Source organism: Mustela putorius, unplaced genomic scaffold (assembly GCF_011764305.1).
Source record: "Mustela putorius furo isolate JIRA1106 unplaced genomic scaffold, ASM1176430v1.1 tig00000174_pilon_pilon_pilon, whole genome shotgun sequence".
NCBI lineage: Eukaryota > Metazoa > Chordata > Mammalia > Carnivora > Mustelidae > Mustela > Mustela putorius.
Window position 1 is genome coordinate 17,306,362 of NW_025421304.1, and position 10,277 is coordinate 17,316,638.

Below are 10,277 nucleotides of genomic sequence, written 5' to 3' on the forward strand. Positions count from 1 at the left end.
GTCCCCCTTTTGCCCACGGTAAGGGCTTTCATGACCAGGGGAGACAAAAATGAGGCCCTGTGAAGGAAGGAAGGAGCAGAAATGGCAGATTGCAGAGGACTTGGAGACCAAACAGGTGTAGCTGCAAATCCGAGCACTGTGAGTGCCACTGGAGCCTGAACCTGGCTCCTTGACACCTTGGCACGTGGGTAGATGGCGGGTGCAGCCACCTGCACCCCTTGTGAGGAGCATCCGTATGACTGTACTGCTCGTCCTCTCCTCTGCCCTCCTCCTGCCCGCTCTCTCCAACCCCCAGCCTGCGGCGTCTGGTTGGGCCGTGTGCAGGGCGTCTGGCCCCAGGGACAGGTGGGGTGCGCCCAAGTGCACACCTACACAGCTATAAATAGGGAACCTCGGGCAGCTGCTCACTCAGCTTCTCTTCCCCAGCTGTCACAGCACTGAAGCCTCTTGGACGCCTGGACCATGGACCCCGGGGAATGCACCTGCATGTCTGGTGAGTAAGGATGCCCAGTCTGGGGTCCTGGAACTTTGCACCAGCTTCCAATATGGAGCCCACAGGACTCTGGTAAATATCTCTCTTCCTCCAATTAGGAGCTGCCAATGGGGTTTGTCTCAGACCGGCGACCTCTGATGTGGTGCCCACTCTGTTGCCTACCAGGCTGATTTGCTAGAATTGAGACCTTAGCTCAGGGGGCACTTAGTGTCAGGCCCCTAGGGGCAGCCATCAGAGTCAAGGGCCTGGCAATCTGGTTTGGGTCCCTTGATGCCATTCACTCCTGACATTTCATATTCCTGAGCCCCCGTATTCTCATCTGAAAACTAGGGTCACTCCTCCCCAGCTGCCCACCTCCCAGGGCTGCTAAGAAAGTGCTAAAATCACAAGGCACTTGCAGAAGTCAGGGGGGTCATTGGAAGTTTTATGTGGACTCCCGAGTCTCTGAATCCCCTTAATTCCATGGAAGCACATAGCACAGGAGAGAGGTCAAAGTTTGGAGGCATCTTGGGCTTTGGAAATGGCATCAAGAATTCTCATTAAGCCTCTCCGGTCCTTAGCGGGACATATCTGTACCCAAACTTGCCAAAGAGACAGAAACTTCCAGCATTTGACGCTCAAAATTTGATGCTCCAAATGATAGGTGGAATGATTTTTTTTTAATTTTTTAAAAAGATTTTATTTTTATTTATTTGACAGTCAAATAGGCAGAGAGGCAGACAGAGAGAGAGGAGGAAGCAGGCTCCCTGCTGAGCAGAGAACCCGATGCGGCGCTCGATCCCAGGAGCCTGGGATCATGACCTGAGCCGAAGGCAGAGGCTTTAACCACTGAGCCACACAGGCGCCTCTAGAATGATTTTTTTTTTTTTTTTTAAGTGCAGATGGTTTTTATGTGAAAAACAGTTGCAGCTCTCGCTTTAAGGTTATTTGTGTCCCTGGTCTTTCTCCTGCCCGTTCAGGGTTTCCGTCTTGCCTCATGCCTTAAAAAGGTGAAGAGGGTATATACAAGGCTTCCACAGTCCCTGGGGACCTCATGCTTGGTGACTTGGCCTGGTTCAGTGGTTCTCAAAACTGATTGTACCTCAGAATCATCTGGCTTGCTTTTTAAAATATGATTCCCTTTCTCCACCCAGACTTATGAATCAGGATATCAAGGGTCAATCCCATGAATCTGCATCTTAGCAAGTATCTCGGCTGAGGGGCCCAATGCAGCCACCCCAGTTTCCATCCAGGGACTGTGGCTGGGAACCATCCAAGGGCCCATGCCCTGGGGGTGATGTTCAGGGGACATCTCCATCCTCTTGTCCAGCCACTCCCCAAAGACAGGCCAGAAACCCTGGCACCATGACAGACCGCGACACACCTTGCATCTCCATTTGACCTCAGTCCTTGCGCTTAGGGCTCTGTTCTCTCTTCTAGGAGGAATCTGCATCTGCGGAGACAATTGCAAATGTACAACTTGCAACTGTAAAACGTGCCGAAAAAGTGAGTTATGCTGACCCGGGGCACCGCTGGCCGGAAGCTAGGAAAGTCTGTTCCCTCCCTTCCTGACCCTGCAGCCATGGTGGGATTAAGCAGGTTCTGGAGGTCTTGGACCCATTTGGGAGGGATCTGAAATGATAGCTGAGCTGAGGCCTGAGGCTAAGCTCCTAAGGGGAGGACAGCCTCACCTGGGGGTGAGGGTGTCTGCAGAGTTGCGGGTATGAGGAGGAAGAGGGCTTCGGGGAGATCCTGCTGTGCCCAGTGCTGAAAGGGATCAAGCACTGGCTGGGAGTCGAGCTCTGGGTTTAATTTTTAGATCTGCCACTGACCTATGATCTTGAGCAAGCCCCTTCCCCTCTCTGGGCAGCTGGTAAACTCCCGATGACCCTGAAGATCCCTCCTGGCTCTGACATCCTGAAGCTTGCTGCCCTGGGGTTTTCTGCTAATGGGGATTGAAGCCTGTGGCCTGCTCTGCCCTTCCTACTTTCTCTTAAACTGTGGGAGAGGACGTGGAAAAAGGGGAGCATTGACCCCAAACTGACCTGTCCCATCTCCTGACCCTTCCAGGCTGCTGTCCTTGCTGCCCCCCGGGCTGTGCCAAGTGTGCCCGGGGCTGCATCTGCAAAGGGGGCTCGGATAAGTGCAGCTGCTGCCCCTGAAAAGCATCTGTTGTGCTGGGGGCCGAGGCCCGGGAGTCATCTGTATAGTGCCTTAGTCGAGAAGTTGGAATTATTGTACTATAGGTTATGCTTTTTATATATTTGCTCAGATGCGGTGTTGGTGAGCTTCATGTAAAGTGCTGGAAAAATAAAGGTCTCACTCATGGTTGTCTGGTGGCTCAGAGCACTGTTTCCCCCTTATCCAGCAGGACCAAGAAGGGCTGGCACCATTGCATACGGTAAGCGCCAGCCTGCACCCCTTCGGCAGGCGCCTGCTAACCCCAGGATCCCGCAGCTCTGCCTGAGGGGGCTTTCTCCTGCTGTGTGATCTTGCTTGGTGTGTACACAGAGCAGCCCAGGAGTACTGGGGAGTCAGTGCCCCTGGGAACAGCCCTTAGCTAATGACAAACGAGAGTTGGCAGATACATACCCCCCAGCATCTCTACCCTTACAGTGGGACAAATCTGAGGCAGGTTCCACACCATGCCCCAAGAAGTCCCCAGCGGTGTAGCACTCCAGTAGCCCACAGCCATACCTCACTCATTAACATACCCCACACTGGCTCCCTTCCTTCCCTACCTCACTTGTGTCCATTTTCCCACCAGTGTTTCCTGGAATTCCCCACCCAACAAAACTCCTTGTACAGGGTCTGCTTTGGGACTAACTGAATCTTAGCCAGGGTCTCCTGGCACAGTGTTGGCCCAGAATGCCTTATTGTGTTAAGAGTGCTATTTAAAGGACATTCACGCCAAATCACCCATGAACTCCTAGTGCAGGATATCTGAGTGGATCTAAAGAAAATCCCCAAGGTCAAGACATCAAGGGCATTCGCTCCAGACAGGGGCGGGGAGAAAGTGATGCTGTTCACTGAGGTTCTTGCTGTTCCCAGAAGTCAATGTAAAGAGAGTCTGAGGTCTCTGCTGTGCCCTTCCCGCCCCTCCCCCGCACCAGATTGCTGACACACACATCAGCTTCCACCTGCTCTGGTACAAGTCCAGCCAAGCTTGATGACCGTCAGTGTGACCATTGTGCCTAACACAGCCCTTACAGTGCACCAGCGACTGTGCTGAGCCTTCCACACACACGCTCTGCAACAGCCCTGCAACAGGCTGGGTTGTATGGAGGATTCCTGGGTTTTTTAAAAAAATCATTTATTTTTAAATAGGTCTACATGCACAATGCACAAAACACAAAAGATCCAAAGGGTATAAGTCTCCTCCCCACCTTTGTGCCCCAGTCCCTCCTTCTGAAGACAATGACAATAAGCACTTACTTGTGTAACACTCCAGGAGTATTCACTGCCTGTACAATCACACATGACATGCTGCCACACACACACACACACACACACGCGCGCGCGTGGCAGTGTATTATATACCTGGGGAAACTTGGTGTTTTCCCTTATAGAGTTAACTCTCTACCAAGTCCTTTTTTCCACTTAAGAAAGAAGAGTAAATAGAGGGAAAAAATAAGAAGATTGAAACACAAAGAAATAGGGTGACAAAACAAGAATTAGTGGATGAAACACCATGGGAAACAAAGAGGAAACTTCACGCATCTCTCCCATGGCAGAGCGGCTGCTAAACCTACCTAGCCCTGCCAGAGACCATGCAGAGCACAGGCCATAAGCATCTATAAGAAGCACAGCAATGAGCCTTCCTCTCCCTAAAAATGCATATATTAACTACCCTCACTCAATTTTACATGTGGTCTTAGGGAACCCCTGAACCCACTGAGCCATCTCTAGATCCCCCAGGAGATCTGGGTTAGGAATCTATGGTCCATGCATGCTATCCAACATTTAAAAGAATAAAGTGGCCTAATAATAGATGAAAATATTAAGCACCTATAACCCATGAAAGGCTGGGACCGAGTCTGCACGGGCTTAGGACATTATCCCACTTGGATGGAAACCACAGGAAGCCTTAGTGGGGAAAACAAGGAAAGGCAGGTAGGTCGCAGGATGAGGACGGAAGTTCCTCACGGGGACTGCAGGGGGCGCTCGAGGTCCAGAGGCAGGTGCGGAGGCGGTGCTCTGAGCCTGGTGCCCTGAGCCTGGTGCCAGCGTTGTGGTGGTACTTTCCGCCTCAGTCAGGCGGCGTGTGGGGGCCCAAGAGATCCCAGAAAGGGCTTAGAACCCTGACGAGGCTGCAGGGGAGATAAATGAGGCCAAAATCTCCAAGGGCCGGTTAGGTGTAAAAAGCCCTTAACACTGTATGAACCACCTAGATTCACAAGACATGAGGCTTTTAAAATAATTTGGCAGTATGGGTCCAAGAACCATGAAATCCTTTTTATTTGTCCCAGTAGCTTCATTTCTGGAAAGCTGTCTAAAGAATTCGCCGCAAATTCAGGGGGAAATTAAAAAGCCTCACTCTCATGAAAAAATTCATTGAAGTACCATCCGCAATTGTGAAAAACTGGAAACGGCCTCAAGTCTATGAGATCATTTCAAGTAACAGCAGCACATATAACAGGATATGATACAGCCACTAAAAATGCAAAAATGCAGGAAATAATTACGGTAAAATCTGAAGTAAATATTAGGTTACAAATTAAGTATGCAGTCATTTATTTTAAAAAAAGAAGCCACACAGAATACAAACCATGGAAATGAAAATATGCCACAATGTGAACAGTGGTTGTGTTCACATCACAGATAAAAGATAATTTTTCATTTTCCTTCTTTTCTATTTTTCTGGATTTTCCAAAATTTACTGAGGTAGCACATTTCTAAAAAAAAAAAAATACTGTTTGACAAAGGGGAAAAAATGTATCCTTTGAGTCAGAAATTCCAGTGTAAGGAATGTTGTATCCTCAGGAAAAAAAATCATGAATATACACACACGCAAAAGCTACCAAGATGTTTGCCACATCACGGGTTATAACAGTGAAGATCTGGAAATGACAAAAGTGTGTCTAACCAGGGGACTGGTTAGATAAAGTGTATAATGAACGAAAATAAAATTAAAGAAGTGGAATTGATTTCATGGACAGATGTTCATAATCTGATAAGCTAGGAAAAAGGTCATTTATAAATCAGTGTATACGGTAGGCTTCTGTTTTCATATTTGAAAGATTTATATTTACTAATTTTTCAAAATTTCTACAATAAACAAAGAAGGAAGAAGGAGGAGAGGGGAGCTAGACCCAGATGTTTTTGAATTTGAGGTACAGATGGTCTGAATTGCACAATTTATTTTTAGAGGCAAGGATAGGACAGAGTACTTGAAACTGATGCTTCAGTTTGGAAATTTTGGGTCACGTGACCACAATACATATCGGCTCAATGGAGGCTTCCCTCCCTCTCCATGCCCAGCCTCATCATCCACCTTCCCTGGCAAGTGCTCTCACTTACTTTCTCATAGTTCAGTCCTGGGCATGACTTCCCACATCTGACAGAGGATGAATCAGAGGTCTGGTGATAGAAAGTTGGTGATAAGGCAGAGGTTCTGATGCTCAACTGAAAACATGTTGTGAAAAAAACCTTCCTGGATTTGTTATAGGATAAAGTCAAGCAAGGTTTCTCAACCTCGGCACTACTGACATGTTAAGCCAGGTCTTTCTTTTGGGGCGAGGTTAGTCTGGGCCTTGTAGGATGCTAGCACCCCTAGCCTCTACCTATTAGAGGCCAGCCCCAGGACAACCACCACCACTATGTTGTGACAACTAGAATGTTCTCAGACATTGCCAAATACCCTCTGCAGGCAAAATTGCCAACCGTGGAGAACCACCGAAGGAAGGTGAGATGTGAGACAGATCTTTAGCCCTGAGTCAAGCTGGGTGGTTTTTGGGAGAAGGCGATGCTACTGGCCCCCAGCCCTGGGTAGAGGGGAGTGAGGATCTAATGAGGAAGGGAGAGAGGGGAGATGGGTTTATGCAGAAAGCATGGGCACCACCATGTTATGTACCTCCTGGCAACACTTAGCTTACTATGTGTAGATTTCTTTCTTTCTTTCTAAGATTTTATTTACTTATTTAGGGAGAGAGAGCAACAGAGCTCAAGGGGGATGGGGAGAAGGGGCAGAGGGAGAGGGAGAAGCAGTTCTCTCCTGAGCAAGGAGCCTGATGTGGGGCTCTATCCCAGGAACCTGGGATCATGACCCGAATGGAAGGCAGATGCTTAACCGACTGAGCCACCCAGGCACCCCAGGCATATGGATTTTTTATTAAATGCCTCCTTACCCAGATAGTGGGTTCTCAGAAAAGACAGACGTTGTCATTGTCCTGCTGCCTTTGCACCTGCCATTCCTAACACAGTGTGTGGCTTAAGGCTGGTGTTCTATACACATTTGTGGTGGTGAAGGAGAGAATTCAAGACCACGGTGATCTTTACACTAAGCAGGATGATGAGGACCACGGAGTAACTTCATTAAGACATACATAATTTAACCGGACTCTTCCTGACCCAGCCTTCAAGGGATCCCATAAAAAAGGGTGGGCCTGAACTCAGACTCCTAGTTCTCACTTTGATTCATTCATTCGGCATTCAAAGACATTCCAGATGTGCAGGGAGTTTTACTAAGCATAGAAGGGAGGAGAGGAAAGGAGGAGGAAGAGGAAAGAAACTTGTTGCTTAGGCGCTGCCTTTACAGACTTCAGAGTGCGTCAGGGAGACCGTGGGACTAACTCTTTCCCCTCTCTTACAGGGAAGAAAATATCTAGACAAAACCCCGTAGAAGTTGTAAGAAGGATAGTTATGTCTGGCTGCAGGCAGAAAAGAAGACTTCCTGGAGGAGGGGGTCATCGAAGCACTGTTTGTTGAGCACCTGGGACGTGTTCTGCAATCTGCTTGAAGAAACTTCAGAATGTTCACCATAAGGAGTAATAGTATAGTTCACCATAAGGAGTAAGGAGTATGATTATTCGGCGGGGGGGGGGGGTCGTGGGGGCTAGGGAGGGGAAAAAATGAAACAAGATGGGATCAGGAGGGCGACAAACCATAAGAAACCCTTAATCTCATGAAACAAACTGAGGGTTGCTGGGAGGTTGGGGGGGGTAGGAAGAGGGTGGCGGGGTGATGGACATTGGGGAGGGTATGTGCTATGGTGAGTGCTGTGAAATGTGTAAGCCTGGCAATTCACAGACCTGTACCCCTGGTGCAAATAATACATTATATGTTAATTTAAAAAAAAAAAAAAAGGAGTATGATTATCCCCAGTGAATAGGAGAGGGAAACGGGTGAGATTCAAAATCAGACCTGACACCAAAGCCAGTCACTCTGAAGAACTTCAGTCTTCACTCGCTGCATTCAGGAAGAAGATTCTGGCAGGATTGTCAGGGTGGTCTGGATAATATGAGCAGGACAGGACTCCCATTATCCTGATGTGGGAGCTCAGCAGACACCCAGAGTGTCTCCTGCAGCTAGGGGGCCCTGAGGGCTTTCTCCTGGTGCCCCCACTAAAATGGACCCTTCCTTCATCATGACCCCCTCCCTGTGGAGCCATGGAGCTCCTGCCCCCACCATGCACAAGACTTTCCCCAATGGGTGGCCCTTGAACTCCAACCCACTGATGTCCAAATCAGCTCAGCTGGAGCCCTGCCTCGCTCTGGGCTTCATGATCACCAGCCCCCCAGGTCCCTCACTGAGAGGAGATGGCCGAGCACCACTGTTCCTATTCTACTGAGGAGCTCCTTGGGGAAAACTTTGCATTATCGTCCCTAGATTTTGGAGTAAATCTCAGGAACCAAGGTATTGGCATGGCAGCTGGGTTCAACCTGGCCACTTTCTGAAACCTGGAAGCATGGAGGCTGCCTTTCCCTGCCGCCTCCTCCAACACTTCCCATCCCATGAGTGATTAAAGAGAAGAACAGAATCTTCCCTCAGCCTTTGGAGCCCACGCAAAAGGTGCTAATGCCTGGCTAGGAAGGATGCAGGAGGGCAGGGGAGGAAGCAGCAGCTGCATTGGACGCAAGCACTCAAGGGATCAGCCTGCTGTAGGGCAATGTTTCCCCGATTACTGTCCTTCGAGAACCTACTCAATTTTAGGCATAATCACATATCATCACCTGGTCTATTATTATACTTAAATTTACTTTAAAAGGAGGTCTTGTATCACTACTGCAGAGGAGAAACTGAATCATTTGCCATAAACAGGAGGTAACCATGGAGATAGAGGGCTATTAAGTTTCTAGCTAAGTTGTTCTATGCCAGGGTGAGGCTCCCTCCCCATCCTTACCCTGCCTCCTTACCCTCTCTGTGACCCTGGCCCCTTCTGCTGCTTCAGCTGCGCCGGTGGATACAGTTGCTCACTCAACATTCATTCTACTAATAAAGCCGGATCTCCTCCAGAAATGGCTTTACTTGCAGAGAAGCACATTTGCAAATTCTTTGGGGACACCACTATTTGTCCAGGCTCCTGAACTCCCAGTCAACTGTTCGGTCCGAGGACAGTAAATTAGGAGACCCTCTGAGGGCAGTGCAACAGCCCAGTGCAGCCCTAGATCAAGTTCAACCCAGGGGAGGGGCTTGCTGGACTCCTGGCTTTTTTTCTGAGATCATCATTTTTTCTGAGAAGATGAGCTACCCCAGGACCCTCTGAATGGCCTCCTCTGAGGCTCAATTCCAAGGAAGTCTGAGATGCCTGAGTGGGAAGGAGAGGGCAGCTCTGGCTGAGTGTGTTGGCAGGCACATTTCACCGGCAGGGAAAGTTCTAGATGCTGAAGCCTGGAGGGCTACGGGCAACAGGATGTGGGGCCAGAGGAGCCTTAGGCAACATGAAAACAAACAGGAAATGAGCTGTGATGCTAGAGCTGGTGGACTCTGTAATCTGAAACAGGAAGCAGGAAGTCAGTGTTGAGAACCAACCTGGACTTCCCATTAAATACCTTGCCAGATTGCACTATAGGGTCTCCTGAGACTCTTGGTTCTCATCTTCTGCTTTTCTCTTCCTTCACCACCACTGATGCTTAGACTCACAGACCAACACGTGTGGGACCTGCAAAGCTTGGAGGAACCAGCCAGCTCCACCCCCTCACATGAGGCCGCTTGGAGGCCCTTGGGGTAGCTCATCTTTTGGGGGACGAAGAGTTTCCAGCCAACCTTTGGAAGTGAGGCTCCAGCTCTGAGAACAGAGGCTCATTCTGCATGGGGGATATTTGGAGACGCTCAGCAAAACCAAAGTCTGAAAGCTCACCAGACCTGCCTTCTTTGGGAGGCAGCCTTGGGAGGAATGCAGGTCCTCAAGAGGCCTCTCCTGGAAGGAAGTGAAAGCTAGGGCGGAAGAGGTGGTAAGGACCCTTTGGGAGGGCTTATGGGGGAATGTCCATTCTTGGGGAGGCACTGGGTGGTCTCCTCCCACCTCCACCTTTCCAACACTTTACTGCAAAGATCCTGGAATTAATTTCTCCTTTTCTTCCTCCCTCCCTCCCTTCCTCCCGGCATTGGGTCCTTGATCACTGGGGAGTCTGTCCCTCTCCCTGTGCCCCTCCTTGTGCACACTTCTCTCTTTGTATTTCAGATAAATAAATAAAAGCTTAAGGAATAATAAAGCTCTGTCTCTAGATAAGCTTTTTCCCTAGGAAGCCCGCTGCTACGTGAAAGGTGTTTGCACCACCAGCAGGTAAACTGAGGTATCCCCGTGGGGGCATTCACCAGGTGACTGACTGTCTGAAATGCCACCATTGGCAATTCTTCTACTTCA

The 10,277-nt window shown here is 49.2% G+C and overlaps 1 long non-coding RNA gene across 1 annotated transcript in view; it reads left to right on the forward strand.

The window, feature by feature from the left end:
• The window catches only part of LOC101679324, a 29,510-nt gene extending 19,852 nt beyond the window's left edge, over positions 1–9,658 (forward strand). Inside the window, exons 6-10 of the long non-coding RNA XR_006605576.1 lie at positions 427–493; positions 1,913–1,978; positions 2,543–2,873; positions 7,284–7,483; positions 9,548–9,658. This is a non-coding gene — a long non-coding RNA (metallothionein-4). The remainder of the gene's footprint in view (positions 1–426; positions 494–1,912; positions 1,979–2,542; positions 2,874–7,283; positions 7,484–9,547) is intronic.
• The last annotated feature ends 619 nt before the right edge of the window (positions 9,659–10,277 follow it).